Source organism: Diabrotica virgifera, chromosome 1, assembly GCF_917563875.1.
Source record: "Diabrotica virgifera virgifera chromosome 1, PGI_DIABVI_V3a".
Lineage (NCBI taxonomy): Eukaryota > Metazoa > Arthropoda > Insecta > Coleoptera > Chrysomelidae > Diabrotica > Diabrotica virgifera.
Window position 1 is genome coordinate 82,395,774 of NC_065443.1, and position 16,781 is coordinate 82,412,554.

The following is a 16,781-nucleotide window of genomic DNA, read 5'->3' on the forward strand; positions in this document are numbered from 1 at the left end:
CGTCTTTAGCAATTATCCATCTTCATTCAGTTTCAGTACATTATTCTTATTTTATTATTTCATCTTTTAGTCATCATTACTATCTATATAGAGCTACTGTTCTTCGACAGGCATGCAAACGAGCCGTATCCATCCTTGAGTGTCAAGTGGTTTTCTTGCATCTCTTGCTAGCCAACTCTATTCAGTTTGTTTCTGTCTCTTCCCACTTCTACTTATATCCCTTCTAATCCCCCTTTCTTCAGTACTACTGCACTTTAGTAGTATTTTTTTATTTTCCTATTGCGGCTTCTCAACATAGGAGTCACTTCACCCTTTTCTTTATCCACCCCACTCTCTCTTCATTTTTATACCAGTTCTTTTCTTTCTTTTTTTTCCTTACTTCTGTTGGAGTATATCTTTCTTTTTACTTTCACTCCAACAGAAGTTTTCTTCTATTTGTTACACACCGATGGAAGCACAAACGTCCAAAACAGCAGGTAGTGGAATGAAGAAGTATACGAAGAAGAAGCGAAAATAAAACAAAAAAATTAGTAAGATAAGGACAAAAATAAAACAAAAAAATGCAAAAAAATAATAAAATAAAATAAAAATTAGGATAAAATAAGAAAAGAAGATAAAAAGAAATAAAAGTGGACAGTTCGTAGCTCCAATCAAAGAATAAACAGCACTGTGTGGGCCACAAGAAGCAACACACAAGTAAGTAAAAACTAATGAAGACCTTGTTTTTTCAGGAAAAACACAAACAAAATCTTGAGCACCAGGCCTCTGACCGAAGACAACTCGGCTTAGAGGCCTGGGGCCCAAGCAAGCATAATTTAGTACCGCGGACAAATCACAAGTAGTCACAGGCATAGAGCGCGTCACGCTCGCCTAGTTTTGAAATCGATTAGGACACCACATTGGAATCTTATTACCCAGGATTCTCATGTGAAGAGCATTTGGCTGATAGTTGTGCCCCTATCGCGCATCAGCATGCTATAGGGGGGAAAGGGAAGGTCTGGAGCATTGGAGCGGGGTGGAGTGGCTCCAGTCATAGACTCGGGTTAATACACCTCGCTCCAATGAATTGTTACACCCGAATGTACTTTTTCAGGGGTGAACAATAGGGTGCATCGAAAAAATAAAAGTTGGAAATGTTATATCTAATAGCGTAAAAATGTTGCTAGTGTTATTTTTCAGCATATTAGTATTTTTAATTTTTTTTGTAAGCGAATTTTCTGCCTCCCCAACGACCTTGAATTTTATTAAATATCCGATTTTTATGGAAATTTCAATTTATATTATTTGGAATAAAATATTATGTGCTAACTTAATCTAAGATAAGTTAAAGAAAACTTAAAATGTTGTCAATTACAAATAAAGGAGAGTTTTATTTGTTTTTTTTTAGTCTCCCCAACCCCTTTGAAATGTCCCGCTTCGTGAGTACGTGCGTATAATTTTCACTTATGTTTGGTGCGACGCCTTACTTTGTTATTATTGTTGTTTGTAAATTACAGATTTTTAAAATAGATAAACCAGGACCATGGGGAATAAAATGAAGATGTGCTGTGGACCGCCCCATTTTTGGGCAACCACCAAATATACCTGAAAATGTTTTACCGAAATACAAAGAAGCGATAAAGTTTTGTGGTTGCAAAAGGATAAAAAACTCAGCAAGAAAGAACCAGAATTTTCTGGTATTGCCGAACAGGTCGCAATTAAATTGGAGGAAATATGGAAAAAGGCTTTAATTCCAATAACTTAACATACAAGAATTATTCAGCTATTGAAAGCCTATCATGACATATATATGAAACTTATGAAACCTTTTAAGAACAGGCAAAACAGTAAATTTTACAAAAATAAAATTCAATGCTTTAAGAAAAAGTAAAACTACACGTTTTGATATTGCAGCATGCAAATGTCTTTGCATGATGAACTCTGATTAATTGTCTTTGTAGCAAATCTCAAAAAGTGCCTCTGGATGAGTGCGAATTTCTATTAAATCAAAGAGGTCCCAGAAAAATAGTGATAAGCTCGATTGATAGGGAAAACAAAAACAAATATAATCAGAGAGAACAACGATAAAAGAAGAAAGTTACCGACGCAAAGACAAAACTTTAGCTCAAGTAAAAAACAGTTCCAAGTTTTATGGTCAATCGATCGTGGAAGAACACATAACACTTGTACATGAGCCAGGGTGCAAATATTTCTGATATGGATATCCTCTTGTCTGGTATATTAGACGATATCAAATCCAGCTATTGCATGTGACGAAACAGTCATAAATACTGGCGTTAAGGGTGATGTAATACGGCTATTAGAAGAACATCGTAAAAAACCGCTTCAGTGGTTTGTATGTCTGCGACATTCAAATGATCTACCCCTTGGACATCAAAAGAAGTTTGCCAGTGACCAAATCAAAAAACGTGAGGGTCTTCAAACTTTCTCCTATAAAAATTTTGATTCAAACGACTACTTTGAGTTAATTAATTAACAAGAATATCTTACAGAACCACCTTCTCTAGATTTTCGAGTGACAATCTGCGAGATTTTATTAAGAATCCTAACAAAGACCCTTTTTACATTGATATTGAAAAATATCACTGCCACAAACAATGTGTGTAACGATGTGTCAAGCTTGTGACACAAGCTTCTCTAGCAGTTTGTGGAGCGTATTCGAGGGATGGATTTATAAAAACTCGAATTGATTCCAGAAAAACTATGCCTCACTTTAATGCTAAATCGGAAGACATCTTCGAATAGAATGCTCTTACCATATTTTTGTAATATTTATATACCTAATTTTGTACTTTGCTTTATATTTATTTTAGTATTAAAAAATTTGGGAGACGGATCAGTTAGGCTATTTTATTATAAAAAGAATGTTTTAGTATACTTTTCTTAAGTAAAATTTTTAATTGCCTAGTGAAACCAGAAAATATTTTCCAATTTAAACCGTATTTATTTATTCAAGTTCTATAAAGTATTACATTTCCTTTACAAAAGAAATTCGCATACTAATGTATTTTTTCTAATTTTTAGTTGCCGTGGGGGGCAGAAAATATTTTTTTTATTTCAACGCAATTTTACTAAAATACTAAATAGTGTGTTTGGCAACTTTTCTGAACTATTACATTTTCGTTTCGAAATAAAATTTTTTTTCGTCTGTTAATATTTTTTCAAAATTTTTAATTGTCTTAGGGGGCAGGAGATATTTTCCATTCTTCAAAAAAATGTTACCAAAATACTTAACAGTTGATTGGGCAACTTTTGCGAGGTTTTACTTTTCCATCGCAAAAAAAAAATTTTTTTCGCCTTTTTAGATGCACCCCAGTGAAGAAGTCTCACAGCACAGGTCGGGTTGAATCAATATGCTTGCGTTTGTCCTTAGCATCGATCGAGACATCACACACTGAAATTTCGTCCGCATCATCTGCGATGTGACTATCAGACTCATCACACGCCTCTTCGTTTTCGATTTCATCGAAAGATTTTTCAAAAATAGTCATCGTTTATTCCTCTGCATCGTAATTATATGATGGAATTTGCGAATTGTTACAAGTACCACTACAATTTGTGCATATAACGGAGCATTTTGATCTAGCTTTTCTGCATCCACAGGCTTTCTGACACCCTTTTTTACACTTACCAGAAATAAGTTTCAATAACGATTCTGGAGGGGGCTGGAGCATCGTAACAGGAAGTAGTCCATTTTTGTTTCTTTTCTATCCCCATTGTTCTGCATTTTTTCATTCTAGTACCTCTGCTGAACCTGGTTCGGAAAAAATATTGTCGTACTGCTGCTTCTGTTGGTGGTAGCGACGGAATATTCAATTTACTTTTATATGCTAATTTTGTGAAGTAGTGCTGCCGATATGTGAAACAATTGTGCATTTAATGATAGAAGTATATAATTTGGACCACATATACTGCAGATATAAAGGTTCAAATTTAGATATGAGGCCATCTCAGATTTTGCCTTTTACAAAAACGGCGGGGATTCAAAATGGCGACTATACATTGTGACTAATCAGCCTATCTTTCAGCATTGCTTTGATCTAATTGCATGTGACAGTGGATATCTATATCTAGAAAGGTGGTTAACGTAGTCTCTCCCTTATTATTGGTGAGAATCCATGCTGGTTGCCACTGAGAAGATGATCTCTCAATGGCTCCTTAGATAGGACGTTATCTTGTCGTCCTATTTTGGGTATATATACCATCCTTACAGTTATCCAAGTCTTTGGTAGATAACCTGGTGCTTTGCTAGCTCTAAAGACCTGATTTAAGATGGGCAATCTCCTACCCTGGAGATTTAAATGAAGCAAAGTGGTTTATGGCCCACTTTAGGTACACTTGACAGTCTCCGGTATGATATTTTTTACAGAAAATTCCCAGTCTTCTTTTCTAGGACGGTTAGCTCATCGTAGGTTTCCAGACACTGAGTGTGCTCATCAATAATTGCTGAACCTGGGAAGTGGATCTGGTTCCTACAGATTCTGCCGCTTCTCGCATTTCGACCGCCATATTTTTCTGTCCATCCATTTGTCTTCTTTGATGGATCTGTAATAATAGCTCTAATGTTTCCTTTTTAGATTCGATTCCAGAAATGCTGGATCAAGCAGTTCATAAAATAATAGGTATAACTGGATTATTAAACAAGTAGTGTGAAGATGTTGTGAAAAGTTTTAACAAAGTATTTCTTCGTTCAACTATAGAAATTATTATTTTCATTACTACCTGTATGTACCTTTCATTACCTGTTCAAACGCTTTTTCAAGCCGCAAGTATCACGCACGAACTTCCCGCCTTCCTCTCATTTACAACCGTAATTTATTATCTCGTAGATCCACACCTTGGATTTCACCTGAAGTCAATTATTATTGTCTCAGCAGTTCAACAGTGCAAAAAATTTCTCTCAATTCTTTAAGCCATATTTAAATAATACGCTGGTCCTTTACTGGCAACTTTGTGGCCATCCTCTCAATGGAGTTTAATAGAAACTACATACTATTATTACTCCAGATGTGAAGAAAATGGCATAAAATCATGAAAAATTACTTCATAGACAATTTGACTCCTAAAGCAATTCAGCTCCTCGACAAAGACGGACTAACTAGAAGACTGGAATGGTCGCAGCCTTTTTTGAATCAGCGTGAATCTTAGTGCAAAAGCAATGCATTCCTAGCGCTTGTGTATGTGTATTGTGTATATACAGGTTTAGTTAATTATTTTGTTAGTAGACCTAAGTGAAACCATAGAGTAACCTAATTTTAAGAAATATCAGATCAGATGAAAATTACTTATTACATCACATATTGGTCTTTATGACAAATATTAATCGTAACATACATCACCCAGATGTTTATTTAAAAAGAAAACAAGATATATCTGCTAACTATCATATAGAATAAAATAAAAATAACAGCTTTGTAATAAAATAATGACAAAAATTTCTACAGAATCTTGAAGGAAGGATTTTAAGCTTTGATTTGATCACTTTCTGACTTTGATAATATAATTTTTAATAGAGTTATTAAGCCTTGAAAATTGCCATTTTCGCATTTTCCAAAATTTTAAATCGCCTATAACTCTATAACAATTAATTTTAGAGAAAAATCACAAGAGATATTTTTTGCTCAAAATGATCCAAACTATCAAAAAAAATGTTAGAAATGAAAATATTATTTTTGTGAATTTGTTTAAACAATTTTTCGACCATGGCACCGCCTGCACCCTGTGAATTTGTTATAAGGGCCTCTTTTTGAATAAGTTTGTGCAAAAAAATCGAATCGGAATAATTTCGCTAACGGGGGCAACTCTATAAAATGTTTACAGTGGACTGAACAATCAAGAAAAAGTAGTAACTGATTAACATCGGCGATAATAATTAATATATTTATCGCCAACCGTCACTAAAGTCATTCATTATTGTACTCATTTGACGCCATTTGCGGCAGTAAAGTAACACTTTATTGTACTGAAAGAAGAATTTTACTTTACCTGCCGCGATTAATCAAATTAACCGAGATTGAATGTAAGTGGTCGATGGCAGTAATCGATTATTTATTTGAGTGAACTTAAAATTTATTTACTTTAATTATTGAAAATATTGTACACAATTTACGTTATTATTAATTAAATTTATGCCAAAAAGTGAAATTCTGTAGTATTTTGCAATTATATTCATATAAAATTAATCAAAATTTTACCGATTTAGTAATTATTCAATATTGATAACTATCTATCGATTAAAAATCGAAAGCGGCATGCAGAAGTCACCTGTCATCACTGTCATATTTAAAAAATTTAAATTGAAAATTGTATTTATTGTAATAAAAGTGTTAAAACGAATATCAAATTATAGTACAGTAGTGCTGCTTTGGAAATGGAAGAAATTACATGAACGCCACCTGAAATACGCAAGAAATCGTTAGAGGCAATTTCAGAGCTTCTCCCAGCAAAATCCATCGAAAAATATAATAGGCAATATGACATATTTGAAGCATGGCGTGAAAAAAATTGTATTACAAATTATAGTGAAAGTGTTTTACTATCATATTTCTCTGAATTGCCTAAAGAATATTCTCCATCGACTATGTGGTCCTATTATTCAATGTTAAAGGCAACTTTGACCACAAATAAAGACATAGATATAAGCAATTATAAAAAACTTACAGCTTTTTTGAAACAAAAAGGAAGGAATTACATTCCCAAAAAATCAAAAACCCTGCCGCAAGAAGAAGTGCAAAATTTCTTGTTAAATGCACCTGATAACGATTATTTTTAATGATGAACGTAATTCAACAAAAATAAAATTACTATTACATATTATATTGTACGTAAAGTTCTTTTTCATATCCTTGAATCTACCATGATTTATGTATAATGTCTTTTCATTTTATGTCAATTATTTTCTACATTTTTTACTTGCCTATTTGTTCTTTTTATACCTAATATCGGCCGTGTCTAGCAAGTGGTTGCGTAGTCTAGCGGTATGTGTATCTAGTTACGGACGTGTCAGTACTTTGTTCGAATCCCCCGTAAGGAAAACTTTTTTGTTTAATATTAATGGTTATTGACATACCTACTTATACTATTATAAGGACTAAGTACACACACTATTTTTTCATTAGAAGGATATAATTAAGTAAGTGTTAATGTTTTTATGATTGGCGATAAAATTTTGTATGCACCACGTCAGTAAAGACTCTTTATCTAACTCGTGTTATTCGCCTTGCTCGCTACGCTCGCTCGGCTCATAATATCAGACTCGTTCGATAAAGAGTCACTTTACTGACTTGGTACATAAATAACTATTATCGCCAACTGTCACTAAAGTCATTCATTATTGTACTCATTTGCGGCAGTAATGTAACACTTTATTGTACTGAAAAAAGAATTTTACTTTACCTGCCGCGATTAATCAAATTAACCCAGATTGAATGTAAGTGGTCGATGGCATTAATCAAATGGCGAAAATTTGAGTGAACTTAAAATTTATTTACTCTAATTATTAAAAATATTCTACACAATTTGCGTTATTATCAATTAAATTTATGTCAAAAAGTAAAATTCTGTAGTATTTTGTAAATATATTCATATAAAATAAATTAAAACTTTACCGATTTAGTAATTATTCAATATTGATAACTATCGATTAAACTGTCATCACTGTCATGAAATTATTATGACGTCTAAAATTTAAAAAGTTCTTAAATTGTAAATTGCAAGGAAGTGTTAAAACCAATATCCAATTATTGTAGAAAGTGAAATTGTAGATAAAATATAGGTATTTTGGCATTATCCAAGCTGTTAAGCTTTCAGTACTTCATTTTCCAGTTTTTCGTTTAGGGATTATTAAAATTAAATTTTATTAATTTTATGAAATAATTTTGTAAATAAATAATGAAGATAATCAAATTTAAAAAAGTGTGTAGTGTCATAATGAGATTTTAAAGAAATTTAATAAACGGCAGATTTTTATTCAATTTATTTTATAAATTTTATATTATTTTTAAATAATTATAGAGTCTAAACTCTTACGTAGTCAACTTTAAGGTGCGAATCATCGGAATTCAAATTCCAAGTTGATTTCCAATCAAATTATGTTGGCGATAAAATTTTGTATGCACCACGTCAGTAAAGACTCTTTATCGAACTCGTCTGTTACTCGCCTCGCTCGCTACGCTCGCTCTTCTCGTAATATCAGTCTCGTTCGATAAAGAGTCACTTTACTGACTTGGTACATAAATAACTATTGTCTTATTAAATATATCAATTCCCATTGTAATTTCGTAAAAAAAATTATCACTTTTCACGTTTTATCTTATCTCACAGAAAGTAAACAACCTACTAGAACAAAGACCATACGACTTCCTTGAGTAAAAAAATAAATACATATTTAAGTGGTTATCTACCTTAATAAAATTCATAATTCCTAATAAAACTCACTAAATTATGCAACATAATTTGGAACCAGCTTAAATACAAAAGTGTATTTGCGAATATTAAATTAGATCTGCATAATTATGTTTTGGATATTCAGAACATATTACATCAGACAAATGAAGGAACCTCAAAAGAAGGAAAAACATAATATTCTGGAGGGGACAGAAACTCGATAGCAAATAACATTCTTCCATACAGTCAATATTTGAGCTCGCCAGTACAGCATTCGGGGCAGACTAGAGACTGGACGTAAAAGTACTCATCTTAAATACCCTATGGGTATAATAGGTATGAATAAGGTATAACATGACACTGCACCTCATTGGCTCATCACACTGTGAGATTTGTACTACAACTACTGTCCTTTCCAATTCCGATCACCATCATGATCCGGCCACCATCGTGTTCATGAGATACATGGCAAAGAAGATGGAAAATCTTCTTCTTCTTTCTAGCATAATCGATCATGCTAGTAGGCTACTGTCTGTTCATTGCCATCAAGTCTTCCTCGGACGATGAGATCCAGCATTCTCGCCATCGTTTTGGCTGTCTACCCTGTGGTCTTTTACCTAATGGGTTATTCGTTTTTGCGCTTTTAACAAGTCTGCTGTTCTCCATTCTCTTTATATGTTTGTTCCAATATCTCCGTCTCTGTTTGACCCGCCTTCCTATGTCCTGTATTCCACAGTTTTGTCTGATGTCTTCACTTCTTATTCTGTCACGTAGAGTTTTGCCTTGTATACTTCTTAGTGTTCTTATTTCAACTGTTCTCATCATTTGGTCAACTGTTCATTTTCGACTGTTCTATTTGTGTCTGGTCTTGTTTCTGCCGCATATGTTATATTAGGTCAGAGGCGTAGCTACCGCCGTATCAGCCGTATCAATTATACGGGGCCCCCGACATTTAGGGGCCCCAGCGCGGCATGTCGAAACAAAATTCCATTTAAAAAATTGAACAAAATATTCTACAATAATCATTTCACTATTAAAACTCTTTGAAACAGTGCATATTGTTTGAATATTTTCGTGTAATGGATTCTTTGTCTATATATAAATTATATTTATCTATTTTGTATTCTCGCTACCTTTCATTGTCCATTCACCGTTGGCTGTGTGTGAGACATTGTATAATGTATAATGCCAAATTGCAATTTTTGTCAACGCTTTACTTTTGAATATTTAAAGCGGTTTGTATTGATTGGGTATATTTTCCTGTAATATGTTCTTTATCTATAAATTGTATTTATGTATATCTATTTTCCGGCATCTCGCCGTTAGACCATAAGAACAGAGCTTCTTTGTTTAAGCTCATTTTCAATGAACATTCACCTTTGGTTTGAAAAAACTGATCCTGTTTTAATATAATGAGTCTCAACAATTCAAATCTATTTTTCGACTAATCTACATCTATACAATAGAGTTAAAAGGCATTAGAGACCAAAAGTTTGTTTTTTCTCCATTACTTTCTGTTATTGATTTTTCTTTTTGGCCTTCCTTTTCTCTTTTTTGAAACTTGCTTTTCAACATTCCATTAAGCGCATGTACACTTATATTGCCTACCATTATTCTAGCTTGTATTTCTTCTTTAATGTTCGGTTTACGTGATATTATTGCTCCTAGGTATGTAAATCTTTCTACCATTTTGAATTCGTATTGTGTTCCTTCTTCTACTTCTTCTCTAAACTTTTGTCCATTACTGAAATGACCATCTGTTTACTCCATAGATTTTGGTTTATTTAGTTTTATTTATGTACGGTTCCATTTTCTTCGCTGCTCTTACTATTGATATAGGTACATCTTTTTTGATATTTATAGGAGTCCTTCTCTATTGATTTTCGCTTCTCACATTATTTTTTTTTTTTTGACATAAGTTGAAGAGTAATGATGACAAAGGATCGCCCTGCCTTAATCTTTGTAATAATATTGACGATTTATGTAATTTCAGTAAACTGTATTTATTATTGTTTTTTTTTCGACTCTTTGTAAGCTTCGTCCAAAAAATTGTAAAATTTTCAGTGACAATAAAGCATATTTCTATTCTATTCTATTCTATACAAGCGTGCTCGATTCTTTTGTTGAACATTTTTTAGCACTATCCCATATCAGTCGTGGAAATGGGCCCCACGACAAACTTTGACATGGGGCCCCTGTGGGGCTAGCTACGCCACTGTGTTAGGTCTTATTGTTGTTTTATATATTTTTAATTTGGTTTCCGTATTTAGATATTTGTTCTTCCATACGATTTCTTTCAGGCATCCCGAGATTCTAGCTGCTTTCATTGTTTGTTCTCTGACTTCTTTTGAGAGATTTCCATACCTTGTTATTTCCGCTCCAAGATATTTGAAGTGATTCACCTGTTTCACAGTTTGCAAAATGATGCAAAATGCAATGAGCAAAAAGATGAGATACATGGCAAAAGAAAAACTGATGTCTGGAGCCTGCAAACTCTGGGGGATTACCTCGTTGGAGCGGTATGGACGCATTGCCATGCCTCACAGCATTTTCTCCCGACTGTGAATGAAGTGGATATGTGATATGAGGATGGCCAGAGAGAACTTAAGTTGTGCTCACTACGGAGAGGAATGGATTGCAGTGGCGGCCCGTGAGGTAGTGCCATAGAGCCATGGCACTACCTTGCTAACTATGCAGAAACATATTTTTTATCTTAAAAACATTTTAATGCCTGTTTATTTTTTTTTGTGAATATTTCTCTTTATTTTTATAAATTATATCAAATCTGGCAACTGTGTAGCGCAATGCAAATCTACCGACTCTGGCCACCCACAGCTGACCGGATAAAGGATGAAAATCATAAAAATCCCAGTGCCGAACGGCATAGTCGCTCGTGAGAAAAGAGAAAGATTGTATGAGCATCCTGTGTAAGTGACAGAGAGAGAGCGGTATTGCACTTTTAACATACGTTTAAATTGGAGTCTCCGTGCCAGGCTCGAAATCTCGAAAAGGAAGTTAGTGGATCTTAAGATACAATGTTTTAGATCTACATATTTCTAGTTTCTTTACGCGTTCGCTTGACGCTATTGTGTTTATTGTCTACTACTGTATTGTATATTTGTGTTTATACTCTACTATATTTTTTAATTTGTAATTATTAGTTAGTGCGTTGTGATCGTGGGTGTCGTAGGTATAAAAATAATATTTTGATTATTTTCTACGTTTAATTTATTTATTGACAATGAATCAAATTAGTATATTAAAAAACTCTTTTGGTGGTTTTTCGTTAAAGAACTCGGTCGGCCTTTACCCGATTTAAAAATTGAAAAACAAAGTGGAAATGGACAAAAACTTCGCTGTCGTAAGTTTAATAAAATTATTTATGATAAAAATAGCTGGTTGTGTGGTTGCGAACAAACTAATAAACTCTTCTGTTTTGTATGCGTTTTGTTTGGAGGTGACGAGACTTGGTCAAACAAAGGCACCGATGATCTTGTACATATATGGGAGAAATTGAAATCCCATGAAAAATCTAAAGTGCACATGAATAACGTTTTTAGCTTTTCAATGCTTGGTAAGTTAAATATAAAAACCCAATTAAATTCAGCTTATCGTGATACTCTATTTATATTTTATATCCTTTTTGACCATATCGTAAAACCGCCACAAAAAATTTAGGCAGCTGCCCGGATTCTGGCACTACCTTCCTAAAGTTATACGAGCCGCCACTGATGGATTGTATCCTCGCTCCGACCCTTGCTCCCTAGTATTTATATTCTCGTGTGTGAGTGAGTGAATTCTCGCATTTAAAATAATGTATTTATTTTACATAGCGATCGATAATATACTTTCGATCGCTATGTAAAATAAATACATTATTTTAAATGCGAGAATTCTCGAGTATAAATACCAGGGAGCAGGGGTCGGAGCGAGGATACAATCCATTTCTCTCCGTAGTGAGCAAACCCTTAGAAATGAGTGACTTCTGAGTGACTTCCACCAATAATAAAAACATAGAGATAATTAGCGAATCAACAGAAGTAAAATCATTTGGAAAACATACAAAGTATGTTTCATCTTTTATTTGGATCAAGAGGAACATTTCAAAACACTATAATCTTACCTTTAAAAATTAAAATGCATAATAATATGCGAAAAAGGAGAAGGACTATTTATTCCAAATATTGGCGTACTTAATGTAATTGACTTTATGCTTAAGCCAGGTTGACATTTTTCTCCAACTAAATTAGTATTTAGCGACAACCAATATATTTATCTTGGTTAGAGATTGCAATTGCTGGACCCAGCATCCAGCTGGATCCAGCTTTTTTTACATGCTGGATCCAGTAAACCGTGCTGAATCCAGCAGCGCGGGAGACGTTTTTTTAGACTAATCTCGCAAAAATCCAGCTGGACTGAAAATGCTGCTGGATTGCAATCCCTAATTTAGGTTTTATAAATAAGTAGTCGAGATCTGTCACAAAGCACACCATATTTAGTCCTGTCGCCAGGGGGGGTACAACGGCCTCCTTAATTCAGATGGACTTACCCAAGTTTTTTTATATATTTTGACCCGCAGAATACGAATTTTTTGGGTAACAGTTTATCCGGATGTCGATAAGATTGTTATAGACAAAGAACTTAAGGAATTACATAACAGCGATTTCTCGCAAAACAAAACATCTTTTTGTATTTTTTGGGTCATTTTAAGCAAAAAATATTCCTACAAGTTTTTTCGTAGAATGCATAGTTTTCGAGATAACCGCGGTTGAACTTTCAAAAAATCGAAAAATTGTAATTTTTGAACCCTAATAACTTTTGATTAAAAAATAAAGTAGCAATTCTGCTTACCGCATTTGAAAGTTTGTCAAATTATATCGATTTTGATTATTTGCATTGCTAGAAATTTATTATTTTATTGTTAAGCAAAGCTATAAACACCTAGTATGTGAGTGATGTTTTCTATGATTTCTTATTTAAAATCGAACGAGTAGGTAGAGTAGCTACAAGTGCAAGCGAGGCAATTTCTACGTAGCATGCGTTAAAACGTATGTATTAGGCACGGGAAACACTATGTGTTTATAGATTAGTTTAACAATAAAAAAATTAACTTTTAGCAATGCAAATAATCAAAACCGATATAATTTGACTTAAACTTTCAAATGCGGTAAGCAGAATTGCTACTTTATTTTTTAATCAAAAGTTATTCAGGTTCATAAATTGCAATTTTTCGATTTTTTGAAAGTTCAACCGCGGTTATCTCGAAAACTATGCATTCTACGAAAAAACTTGTAGGAATATTTTTTGCTTAAAATGACCCAAAAAATAGAAAAATATGTTTTGTTTTGCGAGAAATCGCTGTTATGTAATTCCTCAAGTTCTTTGTCTATAACAATCTTATCGACATCCGGATCAACTGTTACCCAAAAAATTCGTATTCTACGGGTCAAAATATATAAAAAAAACTTGGGTGAGTCCATCTGAATTAAGGAGGCCGTTGTACCCCCCCTGGCGACAGGACTAATTGTACATTTTCCATTGGAGTCTATTTTTTTGCTGGAATCACTTCAAGATACACCTTGTATTTGTATAAATAATCGCGAGATGCGCCGGTCGCAAACCTTATACTTAATTTTTTATTCGGTACATAACTCGCAAATATTTTACGGCTATCCCTAGTTTTTCTGTCTTTACACGGCAAATTACGTGTAGTAAAATTCACACTGGTATGGATATGTAAACATGACTAGAATGTCATTCTACTTGACAATGTCATCATTAACTTTAAAGGGATTGCTTTTGAATGTTCTTGGATAACTGTTATTTGTATAATTGCAAATTATTAATTCAATTAATAAATGTGATAATTTTTTCACTAACTATGTATTCAGTGATTGTAATAATTTATATGTACAACAAAAACTAATACTCAATCGAGAAAAGAGGAAAAATGTTAAAGTGATTTTTTAATAATATATTGTTACTATGGAACATTTACAATTTTGAACATCTTTAACAAAAAAATACTTGGATAACAGAATATATCCTGATGTATTCTCTGCTTGGATCTTCCATAAATAATAAACAATAAATACCTTTTTATTAAGTTCACGTCTTAAATCAATTATTTATCAAATACACTTATCAAATACTCTCAATCTTTATTAATCAACAACTCAAAATATCAGAGATATGTCAACAATATATCAGGCTAGGGATATGCCACTCAATGCATCGGGGTGTAACGCCAATATCAAGTACAGTGGTCTAACTATGTCTGTCGTGCGAGTGTGAGTGTATCTACCAAGAGGTGGGAGTAATGGAACGACAGTGACACAGAGGCGGCAGCCATCATATGCTAGAGAGAGAAAGCTAAGCGCCGGTAGAGGAGATAGATAGACCACCGACCCGAACTGCTCCGCGTTACGCTATTTTTCGAACCTGGCCTGATCTATTGTGTTATTATATATAGGTATGCAAAATATTCCCGATGCCATGTCAAATATTTAAAACTGTCACTGTGTCTTGTCATCATATTCTATTTGACTCAGTGCCACTCAGTGCGTTGTATGACAAAGATAGCGAATGTTCGATTTGGAAAATATCACCACGGATATGGTGTCCCTTTTTTCGAATCCTGAAAAAACTAATAAATATTTTTAAAAAATTTAAAGCAGAATGAAAGACTAAATTATTATCGAGGGCCGAAAGTCCCTTAGAATAAATAAAAAGTTTCTTTTGAATGAGATATTTGAAATTAAAAATCACACTACATTTTCTCTTAGTTTTTCACCCCTGTAATTTATTAAAATAAACATTATAAAGTTTTCAGGGACTTTCGACCCTCGTTAAGAACGTAATCTTTCATTCTGCGTTTAAATTTTTCAAAAATACTTATTATTTTTCTCAGGATTCAAACATGTGCTAAATTTTATTTAGCACACGTTTAACAGGGTTAAAAACTTTAAATAGTAGAAATATTCGAGAAATTTTTTACTTATAGAGAAAGGCTTTCAAACTCACTTTGAAAAATTGAAATCGGCGGACTAGGGGACCCTAGGGAATTTTTCAACGTCAAATATGTAACATTAAAAAAACAAACTTTTACAATGCTGTTACCTTCTATAATTTTTTATGTTGGACCAATAGGGCAGTCAGTGAGGGTATGTGGCTCCGAATTCCATCCTACTATATCGATTTACGTGATATTTTCACAGTAAGTAGGGAATAGCCCAAGAAACAAAGTCTACCCTATGCCGATGTGTGCTTTTGTCTTGGGGGCGGTTCCCACCCCTTCTCGGGGCCGGAAAATTTTTTGCTTACATAATTACGGAAGTTGCTAGAGAATCTAATACTAAGCAAAAACTGTTCTATAATTTTTTTCGAAAACTCAATACTTTTTGAGTTATTCCTGGTTGAAAATTGGCCATTTTCATTGAAACATAACACCTTTTCAAACGGTTTTTTGCGAATACCTTAAAAACTATGCATCTAACTAAAAAAAAACATATAAAACATTTTTATAGCTTATAAAATAACAAAGAGATTCTTTCCTTTACGAATCTTCCAGTTATAACACAAAAAGAGATATGGTAAGTGAAAAAAACTTGTTTTTTTAGTGCATGCTCAAATCAGTGTATTTAACTTAGAGAACAGAGAAACGGTCGATTTTAGGTGTATAATGCTTTATGTTTAATACTTTTGTTGTGCTTGAAAAGACCTTTAAAATAAGCAATATTAAATGTCTATTACGTTCAAACTATGCAAGATAAACTGTAAAAAATTTGATGACTAACGTATTTTAAGAAAAAAATGAGAAGTATATTTAACCCCTCATCCACAAGAATTTAAATGCATCGTTTTCCTTCTACAATACATTTTACTATAGTGTTCGTTTTATGTTCAAAAAGTTGGGCGGGTTTAAAATGAATGGTTTTTGAAAAAAATAAGATCAAATTATTGAGCGCATTTTTAAATTTTCTTAAAAATCTTCCTATTTCTCCATGTAACTCGAAAATGATAAGAGATACCAAAAAAAGATGCCATACAAAAATGTAGGTTTCTTCTAGATAAACATGTTGATTTTATTTTTTATAACAGTATCCCTTATTATTTTCAAGTTACATGGAGAAAAAGAAGATTTTTAAGAAAATTTAAATATGCGCTCTATAATTTGATCTTATTTTTCCAAAATCATTTATTTTAAACCCACTCAACTTTTTAAACGTAAAAATAACACAGTAGTAAAATATATTGTAGAAGGAAAACGATGAATTTAAATTCTTGTGGATGACGGGTTAAATATACTTCTCAATTTTTTTCTTAAAATTTGTTAGTCATCAAGTTTTTGCAGCATATCTCGCTTATAGGTCTGGATCCCGCGTATGAAAAAAAAA

At 33.1% G+C, this 16,781-nt stretch overlaps 1 protein-coding gene across 2 annotated transcripts in view; it reads right to left on the reverse strand.

The window, feature by feature from the left end:
• The window catches only part of LOC114327546 (sphingomyelin phosphodiesterase), a 121,155-nt gene that overhangs the window by 90,929 nt on the left and 13,445 nt on the right, over window positions 1–16,781 (reverse strand). The window lies entirely within an intron of this gene.